The sequence below is a fragment of the Ictalurus punctatus genome, chromosome 20 (genome assembly GCF_001660625.3).
Source record: "Ictalurus punctatus breed USDA103 chromosome 20, Coco_2.0, whole genome shotgun sequence".
NCBI lineage: Eukaryota > Metazoa > Chordata > Actinopteri > Siluriformes > Ictaluridae > Ictalurus > Ictalurus punctatus.
Genome location: NC_030435.2, coordinates 15,938,088 through 15,950,935, shown reverse-complemented (window position 1 = coordinate 15,950,935; position 12,848 = coordinate 15,938,088). Strand labels below are relative to the sequence as shown.

At 36.1% G+C, this 12,848-nt stretch overlaps 1 protein-coding gene across 10 annotated transcripts in view; it reads right to left on the bottom strand.

Moving 5' to 3' along the window:
- LOC108280423 (uncharacterized) overlaps window positions 1–12,848 on the bottom strand; it is a 55,480-nt gene that overhangs the window by 18,777 nt on the left and 23,855 nt on the right. For 3 of the 10 annotated variants that reach the window (XR_008393097.1, XM_017495376.3, XM_017495379.3), the window contains exon 1: window positions 657–784. The exons of 2 other annotated variants lie outside the window; for them this stretch is intronic. The gene's annotated coding sequence lies outside the window, so the exon portion shown is untranslated. Of the gene's footprint in view, window positions 1–656; window positions 787–12,848 lie in introns of those variants that run through there. 5 more of the 10 variants (XR_008393099.1, XR_008393098.1, XM_017495380.3 and 2 more) reach the window with 3 other exon arrangements.

The window sequence follows — 12,848 nt, the reverse complement described above, 5'->3', positions numbered from 1 at the left end:
CTGTCAGAATGATAGGTCTTGCCTTTTAGATTAATTAAATTAAGTTGGCAATTAAAAATTAATAGTCATAAAAGTCGATTTCAAAAGTAAAGTCTATGAGTATACCATAATGATATGTAATGAGAGTTTAATAACACAAGTTGACATTGGATGTTTATTGATATTTTTATCTTTTTAAAAAAAATCAGAAATGCCTGATATACACCTTTAAAGTAAAAGAGCCCATGACATCCAGGTTTTCAACAGCAAATGAAAAATGCATTCCTAACACAACCAAGAAACAGAAGTGAAGTGAGGTAATACAGCGAATTAAACATGTGTTGAATACAACATATGTTATTAAAATCATTCTCAACATCTCTTGGACACATGATGCATAGAAAGTAGTGTATAGTTAACCTGAGTTTATGGTAAGCTTATTTTTTGTAGATAAGGTGTAAAGAGATAAGGTGTTTTTGTTCGTTGGAGCATGTAAAAATTTTTTGGCAGATGCCAAGTGAGTTTCGGCTACTGTTCAGGCCTGTTATTATTATTATCTTTTTAATTATTGATTTTTTTAAGTGGTAAGAAAAAATCACTGAAAATGATTGTCACTCCTATTTTTCACCAATCAATCAAATACTATTAAAAGACTTTTCATAAAATCAGTTACTTACATCAGATAGCAGTGTGAAGGGAAAAAAATACACAAGGAATCAGTGAGTGAGGAAAAGCAAAAGGGTCCGAGTTTATTGTTCCACTACACAAGATCCACATGGAGAAGTCCCAAGAGTGATCTAAAAACCCCAGAAATGAGGCTTCCTTTTTATACAGTTTCTTCACTCTCAGTTCCCGCCCCTGGTTTAGCCCAATACCAACATACCTGAGTTTCGGGTGGTTTCCAAACCCATTACATAATCCAATTTGTGTTTTCCTGTTACGCTTATTCTGTGTTTTCTTTACTATCTGATAACCTTTATAACCGAGTTTCAGGTCATTTCCAAACCCATTATGTTTGCCCCAGCTTTATTTTTATTTTTTAAAAACTGACTTCTGCTTTTCTATGTCATTTTGGAACTGACTTTCATTGAGAGATGATCCTAGCTGTGTTGTTCTGTATCTTCTTTTAGCCATGGGTGAGTTAAATTTTATGCTGGTGTTCTACATACATTCCTGCTTTACAAGTGTATCCTCATATTTTTAGCTCTGTCATTCTGAGTGTGTGTGTGTGTCTTGGCACAGTATCTCCTTGCTCCTATGTCTCTGTGTGTGTGTGTGTGTGTGTGTGTGTGTGTGTAATTTGACTCAGTGAATGCATGCCTCAGTGACTGTGTGTGTGTGTGTATGTGTGTGTGTGTGTGTGTGTGTGTGTGTGTGTGCCCCTCTTGTTCTTCAGCTGGAGTTGATCAATGAATGACCTTATTTTCATACAGTTTCTATGTAATCCTGAGAGTATTTTTAGTTTCACTCTGTCTTCCTACAATGGGCTGATTGTTCCTCTCTTTGTGGTTTTACAGCAGAACGACAGCTCTTTTTTCTCCCTCCTTCGAGGACCTGGGCTTTGACCTGAATACATGTTACTAACTTGCACACCTTTCTGCGGATTTGGCTCTCTTAATTGAGGTTCTACGAGCTCCCCCGGACACCTCTGGGTTTCCACCACCTCTGAGATCCAGAATCTGTCTAGCTAAGGTGTATGTGGATGCTTCCATGCAGACTGACTCCTCTCTCATTGCTTCTACTGACAACTCATCCGATCAACCTGATGGCGATGATGACATGGCATATTCCGACCCAGGCTCTGACCTTTCTCCTCCCTACACTCCTGCCAGCCCCGACTTTTCTCCTGACTGCTCTCCTTACCGTCAGCCTCCCTCTACAACTGATTACTCTCCTACCAGTCCAGTTTATCCTCGTTCACAATAAAGTTGTTTGTTACTTACACCTGTCTCCCATGTGTTTTATTTCTTACCTAATTCTCATCCAACATGATCTTTTAATATTTATATTTTAGTTGAAATAGAAAAAACTGTGTTTTAAGTTTTATTAGCTGTCAGGATTATCCAGCAGTATATGAAAATGTTTTAATTGTGCTAAAGCATTAGTAGGAGGCACAGTGTGCATTGCCATCTCAGAGCTCTAGGGTCTCTGGGTTCATCCTGAGCTCAGGTTACTGTAGAATTTCTGTCCATGTACTCTCCATTCCATGTGAGCTTTCTCTGGCTTCTTCCTCCCAAAAATGTGTCAGTAGGTGGTTTGGCTGCACTTATTCCCAATGAGTGTGTGTGTGATGCTTTGCAATAGACTGGCACCCCATTCAGTGTGTGTCTGTGCCTCATGTCTAGTTAAGATGCCAGCACTAGCACTCAAGCCAGAAAGTCTCAATGTGGACGATGTGAGCCCAATCGAAATTTCATGAAGCAACCATAATCAATTTGGCTCTGTCTTCAAAAAGACTTGTATAGCATGTTTGTTCACCGCATGCGTCATGTCTGTTATGCAGTGGATTCCACTTGCTTCATTTGAAAAACCTGGCTTATGTGCCATCTATACTGCCTGGTTTTTGTTTTTTGTAGAAGTGACAGGCAAGAAACGGTTTTAGTGGCCTGTGCTGTATCCTGCTTAAATCCATCCACACACTGTTGCAGTTTCTGAAAACCAACTTTGCACGAATAGTTTCCAGACATTTCTAAAATTAGCCCACTGCCTCCAATATCTAGTTCATGCCTACTGGGTCTGTGCACCAAGTACCTGTACAGGTACTAGTGGTTGGCAGAGCAGAATGTTTTTATCAGGCTCCAGCAACGGTGTTTGAGTCAGCCAATCTTGCTTTATAATCTTCGTCAACAAACTCTGTGACCTCTGCCCAAAGTCCAATGCACTAGGTTACTGCTCTGGTTCCCATTGCTTGGAGTGATGACTGTAGGATTTCTGCACTCATTACACCTGCTGTCATGGTAATTATTTCATTAATGGCCAGTGTCACTGTACTGGAGATGCAACTCGCATTCACTGGAGCATCACACACCTTTTGAACCAGCATTTCGAACTCATATTTGGATTGTAGGCAGCCCAGATTTAAGTAGAGCTTACACCACCGGTCTATACCGCTAGTGAGACCACGGAGGTCTTTACTGAAAGCACTGATCTCAACTCCTTCCTTAATGCTTCTGGATTGGCCATTGCTGGCAAAGGAAACTGCCCTAGCAGTCAAACATAAGGAAGTAGAATTCAACAATTATTACAGTTGAAATATTTAATCAGATTACCAAAGAATCTAATCAGATATGGGATTAATCTCAGTCTATTCCCAAATATTATACTACTGTAATCATTTTGCGCCGTATACTTGCAGGTCTACTGAATTACCTCGCTAGAGAGAGATAGTTTGTATATATTGTAACCGTAGTTTTGACAGGTATAGGTCAAAGGTCAAAAAGATACACATTCTAACTCTCTATATCTAGATCAAAGGTCATGATCATAAAAATATGAATAGTTATGTTAAATCTGGATCACATCCATTCGTGACCATACATGGTGCGGCCATGTGTGTTTTTCCGCCCCACACACGTTGCACACATGGTCCTTCTTTTCACATAGAATATGAAACTCTCTGTGGTAGGTCATAAAAATATATATAGTTATGTTAAATCTGGTTCACATCCAATTCGTGACCATACCTGGTACGGCCATGTGTCCCCCCACACACACAGGAACCTGGTAGTGGCGTAACCTGCTCGGGAACCTGGCAGTGGCGTCCGCCGCCCGCGCGCACACCTGCAGCGAGGTGAAAACAGCCTTCTGGCTGCGCCAGATCTGCCCGCTCAAGTGGGTACCGGAAGCACCTACCACAGGTGGGCGATTCTCGTGTTCTTTCAGCCCGCACGACTTTACCGAACAGAGTAGCATATATATACCCGAATTTCACCATTCAAAATTCACTTGCATTTTATTTCCGCCCTAAGACAAGTTTCCTTTTCTTTTTAAATTTTTGTTTTTATATACTAAAACTATATATTAAACGTTAAAAACGTTTAAAATATGCTAGAACCCTAAATATCCCCTTGTCCTGCACGTTTTTTTCTTGCTCCCAACACATGACCCGATTAATGAGCTAATGAACAGCTTTTATTGATCGACTAATCAATCAGCATTCATATCATTGAGAAAACATTATAATGTGCAGGATAGGACCAGGGTTGGGAACCTGTGCCATAAAGGCGTTTTCTTTTATTTGTCAATCAGTCAATTAATATAATCATACACAACCCCCCATTTTACTACTGTAGACGAAGTGGACCTACATACAAAATACAGATCACATTGTTTTGTTTTAAAATGTACACAAACTGATTTATTTACACCCTTGTGTAGTTTAGTCATATGTAAAGTGAAATGAATTAGCCCATATGATTCTGCACATTTTAGTATTTTTGTTTGTCTAACACACCCACTTTGACTCAGGAAGTGAGGTTAATTAGATGATTAGTTGAGTTGGGTGTGGAACCAGGGGAAACACTAAATATGAAGGGCAGGCATATTCCAGGACCAGGGTTGGGAACCTGTGCTTTGAGAGAACAGAGTGTGTTTTCATATTTAGAGAGGGTTTACAGTTGATACTATTTAAGAACCTAAGAACTCTTAACTGTCCTAAAGACTGAAGAACGTTTTCTTTGTAAGTATGTATATATAGTAGGCCTACATATACACTGAAAGGAGATATTTACCTTGCATTCACAATCTTAAATCAGGTAGGCCAATTTAAAATACCCTCATACTCTCTCAGAAATAAAAATACTAATATATATATATATATATATATATATATATATATATATATATATATATATATATATATATATATATATATATTACACTAGAGAGAAATAGTTTGTATATAATGTAACCTTAGTTTTGACAGGTATAGGTCAAAGGTCAAAAATATACATATTCTCACTCTCTATATCTAGATCAAAGGTCATGATCATAAAAATATTTATAGTTATGTTAAATCGGGATCACATACATTCGTGACACAAACGTTACCATACATGGTACGGCCATGTGTATTCCAGACACCCACACACGTTGCACACATGTTCTTTCTAACACTCTGTGGTAGGTCATAAAATATATTTATAGTCATGTTAAATCTGGATCACATACATTCCTGACACAAACGTTACCATACCTGGTACGGCCATATGTTTTCCACCCACACAAGTTGCACACACATGTTCTTTCTAACACTCTGAGGTAGGTCATAAAAATATATATAGTTATGTTAAATCTGGATCACATCCATTCCTGACACAAACGTTACTAGTTATGTTAAATCGGGTTCCCATCCATTCCTGACACAAATGTTACTATACATGGTACGGCCATGTGTATTACACATCCAAACAAAAATATGACACACACAAACACACTTTATTTTCACATTATTTAAAAGGAATTTAAGTGTTATGTACTAAATTACCATAATTATGAACACAAGTTGTTAAGTTGACAATCATTTTTAAAATTACATTTCTCCATTTAGATTGTCTGCAGTAGAATGCAGTCTTTTAATCCAGGAAAAATGACTGCCTTTAAGTTTTATAACAATAGTAAGTAAAATCCAGCGTGATTTACATTACAAATCTCATACGTAACATCTCTGCAGGATTTATAGACGTTAAAGCACTGAATGAAATGTGTAATATAGACAAAAAATAAACACTCTGTGTCTACTACTTTTATCTCTCATAGAACTATCCACAGTCCAAAGGCTGTGGAGCTAGAAGGCTATGTGTGCGAATGACAAAAGATTTTAAAAAATAAAATAAAAAATGTATCAATACATGAAATTAGATTACACAATGTAGTTGAGGTTTACATGAATAAGCAGAAATGTAATCATGCTTATCTTTCCTATAGCACAATTGAAAAGCCCTCTCTAGATGAACAGATTTGTCAAAACAGATTTTTCCTTCTTTTCCACTGCTACGGTAAACTAAAGAGTGGATATTCAAATTACACTGCTAAATATGACTAGCATTAGCTACGTGTACTAGTGCAAAATAGTACATCAAATGTATTAGCAGGTGTAGCCTATACACGAGTCCACTATTGGTCATATCACAACTGAGAACATGCCCCAAATTCATTGCTTTAGTAGAATTTAATGGTAAGTGAAATGATAATCACATTGTAATGTCCTTAGTATTTGTTCAGTCTACAGGTCCTCTAACACTCTGTTAAATGAATAAATGTAAATGTACTACAACGTAAATTTTGTTTTAAATCAATTAACGCAGAAATTACACACAATATTAAGTTGATGTAATTATCAACATTATTATGTCAACACCACTCATCAAAATAATGTGTACGACTTTAAATATTTAATTAATTCAATAAATTACAATTTTTATCTTGCAACCCCACATTAAATTTAGATTGTGGGGGTTTGTTTTGTATAGCTCTGCTGTTAGAAAATACATGATGGTTGAATGTGAACATAAATGAGCAGAATGTAAGCTTGTGAAATAAATTAAACTTTATTGATTGCACTTTTTGAGAAAATGGCATGACTTTGAATAAAAATTTACTGAAATAAATACTCTAAAACATTGATATACCCAAAGAAATGTAAAAAAGAAAAAAATAATAAAAAAAAAAAACTTTACATACCTTCTAAATAGGTCCCTTTAGGAGGTAAACGTTTTAAAGACGGTGTTTTATAAGAAACGCGCGTATTAACCTCTTGCTTTTTAAAAAAAAAAAATTTGGAGCAAAAGTCAGGTCCTCTCTCATTTCAACAGGTCCTCTTGTTGGTGAATACACAGCAATCTTCTAAGGGTATTAGGATTTCTCGGAGCAGACATAGTAACAGATAGTTGCAAAAAAAAAACAAGAGGTTAGTTTGACAATTTATTAATGAAGGTAATATAAAGACGTTGTTGTTTAACCCTGAGCAGGGCGTCAACAACTAAACTAAACTAAAGTCCGAGGGTTTAGTTAGGAGGTAGAAAAACATTTAAAGATGATGTTTTAAAAGAAACAAGTGTTTCATCCTTAATGGTAAAAAAGAAAAATGGTTGTACTCCAATATGAAATAAAACGGTGGAGACACACTGAGTACACTTCTGTTCCACAGTCTATAAGGATCCCCAAACTTCATGTAGTGTGGAAAAATATATACACCCTCCGTGACTACGTTACTTAAGGTTTAAACATTTTTATTTTGTGATGGCAGCAAGACAAAACGGTTGTGCATTTGGTATGTGGTGATTTTAGAATTAGGCCCCAAATGTCAAATATGTTTTGTGTATGGCTTCGTCAGGCAAAGATCACGATGGTATGGAAAGAGTATACAAGAGTAATTGGGGTGATCTAATGCTTAGGACTTGTACAGTACTTCAGCTCGGGAACGTCCCACCATGGCGTTCAGAGAGGCGTTATCTATGGTACACGTATATATAATATAGATCAGATCACCAGTCTGTCTTTACCCACTCCTGATCTGGGGGTGGGTGGGATGGGGATAACAGTTCAGGTATATTTCCAACAGAACAGAATATTAGACATTTAGTGTAAACTAGTGAAAAAAAAAATAAAATCTCTGAAACATTTCAGTGAAAATAGTGGTCCATATTTAATGCATTATATTAGAAATGATAGTACAGTCTTTGTTGATCAGTTACCAACTCATACTTTATAATAATTTGTTTAGGAGCATCTGAATCTGGCAAATAACTTTTATTGCATTTAGGCATACAATAAAAGTTAATAAAAAAATTAGGAAGAAATGACTTGTGCACTACTGCTGCGGATATTAAGTCAAACCATTTTGTTCAAACTTCAGCATGACCCATAGAGAAGCAGAAACCTATGGCACCTTATGAATACCATGTGAAGGATTACGTTGACTCGTCCCTTACAGTTACAAAGACATGTCCTTGTGCAGGATCACCTTCGCACCAGCATCGGACCCCTCTTATCCCATTTCAACGTATAAGAAAAGGCAAAATGTAACATAAGATGTATTAGAATATATTTATAAAATATAACACATTATGAGGAAGAAACATAAAATATTATTTAACAAGGTCTGCCGTTCAGCCCTCTTAACTGTAAGAGCATCATCAGTATTGTACGGCAGTTGGGGAACAGTAGTTAGCTTTCAGATGTCAGATATAAAACAACTTTTTGAGTCACAGTGCCAAACTACTGGTATTATATTCGGATCCTTCTTTTTCAGCATGAAGGACCGGCATTTATTTAATAGACAGATGGTACAGCCATATACTTGGTCAGAGGATTTAGGAATTTCTTTGAGAAAGGTTCATTGTTTTTGTTCTTTTATCATAGCTTCAGTTTGTATACTTACTTTGGTTAGTGACTTAAACTGTTTTATTAGGTATGGACAGATTTCATTAACAGGGAACGATGATAGGTGAAGATTAAGTTGGTATGTGTGTACAAAATAAAACTGTCTATATGTATATTTGTCTGCTATGTATCTGTTTAAACACTGCTGTAATGGCGATATAAAGAGAGAGAGATACCCATTTACTAATTCATAGAACCCCTTTCCACCTTTTCAAGTTCGTTATACATTTTTCTTTTCAAGCATCGTGTTCAGACATTGCAAATCATCAGTCTGAAGGTTAAGGGTTACTTAGATTTTTGCTTCTTCAGCATCAAAAAAAAAAAAGTCTAAACATTAATCTTATTATTAAACTCAGAAACAATATAACTGTCTGGTTGTGATCATAATAAAAGGCAACGTGAAAGGTGACTTAATTCCCAATGAGATTTCTCTATGTTCTCTATGACCTTTCTACAGTATATGCCATTAAGTCCTAGTGTCCAGCCATCATTACAGCACGGGAGAGGAAATCTCGTTCATCAGATGTGCGATGTACGTCTAGACAATCTGATAACAAACTACACACACAACATTTATGTTGAGAAAATTCAGATTGATCTTTGTTCCCAAATAACATTGGATCAGATCCATAGTTTATAGCAGCTGTCCCACACGTATTTAATCTGTATTACGAGTACTGAACAAGTTAGAGGAGGAGAAAATGTAGATTTGCTGTTCATTGGAACTTTATTGTTTATTTAGATCTGTCTTGATTCATTTTCATATTCAAATTTTTAAAAAATACATTTTATTATTACATCATAAAAAGTCTAATATCTATTAAATATCATATCTATTTAAATACTTATTAAGATTACTGTGCTAGTAAGTGTTCCTTACCAGCTCCTGACTATGGCTATCACAGATAGTTGTGTGTTCATGTAATTTTGTGTAGATCCATGTTGTAGTATTGCGTTTGTTGTCTATGAATGTGATTAATCTCTTATAGGATGCAATAGGGTGTGTTAATTAACCACTAATAAAGTGTTTTAGTTTACTGATTTTCATTCACTCAGCTCAAACAGGTCATTCCTTATGATATCTGTATTACTACTTTCCACAACATGTCTTTATCTCCACCACCTTTGAAACAAAGTGATGCACATGTATTGCCTAACCCTATCATTACTGAGTGTACCTATTCCTTGTGGACAGACTGAACTGCAGGAAAGAACTGTTAACGAGATGAGGTTATGGTCTGAATTACCAAGTGGGGTAGTGTAGTAACTCTGAGAGCTACAGTACATTAATGAGTTTATCTATATTTACTCAAACCCTATACAGGAATAGTAAATTGGTGTATGATTTTATGAAAAGAAAAGTAGGTTCTGTGTGCATAAGAAACAGAGAAAGACCATTTTCTGAAAAGAGTCGCATGGTGAAAATCCATGTTCCTACATTCATACGTTATGTTATGTTACGTTATGTATTTTTTAAAAATTTGAATATGAAAATGAATCAAGACAGATCTAAATAAACAATAAAGTTCCAATGAACAGTAAATATACATTTTCTCCTCCTCTAACTTGTTCAGTACTCGTAATACAGATTAAATACGTGTGGGACAGCTGCTGTAAACTATGGATCTGATCCAATGTTATTTGGGAACAAAGATCAATCTGAATTTTCTCAACATAAATGTTGTGTGTGTAGTTTGTTATCAGATTGTCTAGACGTACATCGCACATCTGATGAACGAGATTTCCTCTCCCGTGCTGTAATGATGGCTGACACTAGGACTTAATGGCATATACTGTAGAAAGGTCATAGAGAACATAGAGAAATCTCATTGGGAATTAAGTCACCTTTCACGTTGCCTTTTATTATGATCACAACCAGACAGTTATATTGTTTCTGAGTTTAATAATAAGATTAATGTTTAGACTTTTTTTTTTTTGATGCTGAAGAAGCAAAAATCTAAGTAACCCTTAACCTTCAGACTGATGATTTGCAATGTCTGAACACGATGCTTGAAAAGAAAAATGTATAACGAACTTGAAAAGGTGGAAAGGGGTTCTATGAATTAGTAAATGGGTATCTCTCTCTCTTTATATCGCCATTACAGCAGTGTTTAAACAGATACATAGCAGACAAATATACATATAGACAGTTTTATTTTGTACACACATACCAACTTAATCTTCACCTATCATCGTTCCCTGTTAATGAAATCTGTCCATACCTAATAAAACAGTTTAAGTCACTAACCAAAGTAAGTATACAAACTGAAGCTATGATAAAAGAACAAAAACAATGAACCTTTCTCAAAGAAATTCCTAAATCCTCTGACCAAGTATATGGCTGTACCATCTGTCTATTAAATAAATGCCGGTCCTTCATGCTGAAAAAGAAGGATCCGAATATAATACCAGTAGTTTGGCACTGTGACTCAAAAAGTTGTTTTATATCTGACATCTGAAAGCTAACTACTGTTCCCCAACTGCCGTACAATACTGATGATGCTCTTACAGTTAAGAGGGCTGAACGGCAGACCTTGTTAAATAATATTTTATGTTTCTTCCTCATAATGTGTTATATTTTATAAATATATTCTAATACATCTTATGTTACATTTTGCCTTTTCTTATACGTTGAAATGGGATAAGAGGGGTCCGATGCTGGTGCGAAGGTGATCCTGCACAAGGACATGTCTTTGTAACTGTAAGGGACGAGTCAACGTAATCCTTCACATGGTATTCATAAGGTGCCATAGGTTTCTGCTTCTCTATGGGTCATGCTGAAGTTTGAACAAAATGGTTTGACTTAATAACCGCAGCAGTAGTGTACAAGTCATTTCTTCCTAATTTTTTTATTAACTTTTATTATATGCCTAAATGCAATAAAAGTTATTTGCCAGATTCAGATGCTCCTAAACAAATTATTATAAAGTATGAGTTGGTAACTGATCAACAAAGACTGTACTATCATTTCTAATATAATGCATTAAATATGGACCACTATTTTCACTGAAATGTTTCAGAGATTTTATTTTTTTTTTCACTAGTTTACACTAAATGTCTAATATTCTGTTCTGTTGGAAATATGCCTGAACTGTTATCCCCATCCCACCCACCCCCAGATCAGGAGTGGGTAAAGACAGACTGGTGATCTGATCTATATTATATATACGTGTACCATAGATAACGCCTCTCTGAACGCCATGGTGGGACGTTCCCAAGCTGAAGTACTGTACAAGTCCTAAGCATTAGATCACCCCAATTACTCTTGTATACTCTTTCCATACCATCGTGATCTTTGCCTGACAAAGCCATACACAAAACATATTTGACATTTGGGGCCTAATTCTAAAATCACCACATACCAAATGCACAACCGTTTTGTCTTGCTGCCATCACAAAATAAAAATGTTTAAACCTTAAGTAACATAGTCACGGAGGGTGTATATATTTTTCCACACTACATGAAGTTTGGGGATCCTTATAGACTGTGGAACAGAAGTGTACTCAGTGTGTCTCCACCGTTTTATTTCATATTGGAGTACAACCATTTTTCTTTTTTACCATTAAGGATGAAACACTTGTTTCTTTTAAAACATCGTCTTTAAATGTTTTTCTACCTCCTAACTAAACCCTCGGACTTAAGACACGATCTTTGGAGCTGTTGACGCCCTGCTCAGGGTTAAACAACAACGTCTTTACATTACCTTCATTAATAAATTGTCAAACTAATCTCTTGGTTTTTAAAAAAAAAAAAAAAAAAAAAAAAAAAAAATTTGGAGCAAAAGTCAGGTCCTCTCTCATTTCAACAGGTCCTCTTGTTGGTGAATACACAGCAATCTTCTAAGGGTATTAGGATTTCTCGGAGCAGACATAGTAACAGATAGTTGCAGAGTTTCTTCTGTGTTTTAACTACGACGTCTTAACCACTATTTTAACACTGAGACACACGACTCCCTTTAATTCGTTAACAAACACATTTGTAAGAATTCTGGTCAGCAAAACCCCCGAAAGAACACCTGTGTCTCTCTCTCTCACACCCACCCCCGCACACCCACATGGTCACCAGAGGTCATAAATGTACTGCTGGGACATGGGATGTCAAAGCATAGACAAAAGCTTATATATTTAGCGATAGTTCTGTGTAAGTATCCTCGTTGGCGGACCATTTTCTGAAATCTTGTTTATAGTTTAAACAAAATGCACGACTCTTTTAAAACATCATCTTTAAATGTTTTTCTGCCTCCTAACTAAACCCTCGGACTTAAGACACGATCTTTGGAGCTGTTGACACCCTGCTCAGGGTTAAACAACAACGTCTTTACATTACCATCATTAATAAATTGTCAATCTAACCTCTTGCTTTTTAAAAAAAAAATTTTGGAGCAAAAGTCAGGTCCTCTCTCATTTCAACAGGTCCTCTTGTTGGTGAATACACAGCAATCTTCTAAGGGTATTAGGATTTCTCGGAGCAGACATAGTAACAGATA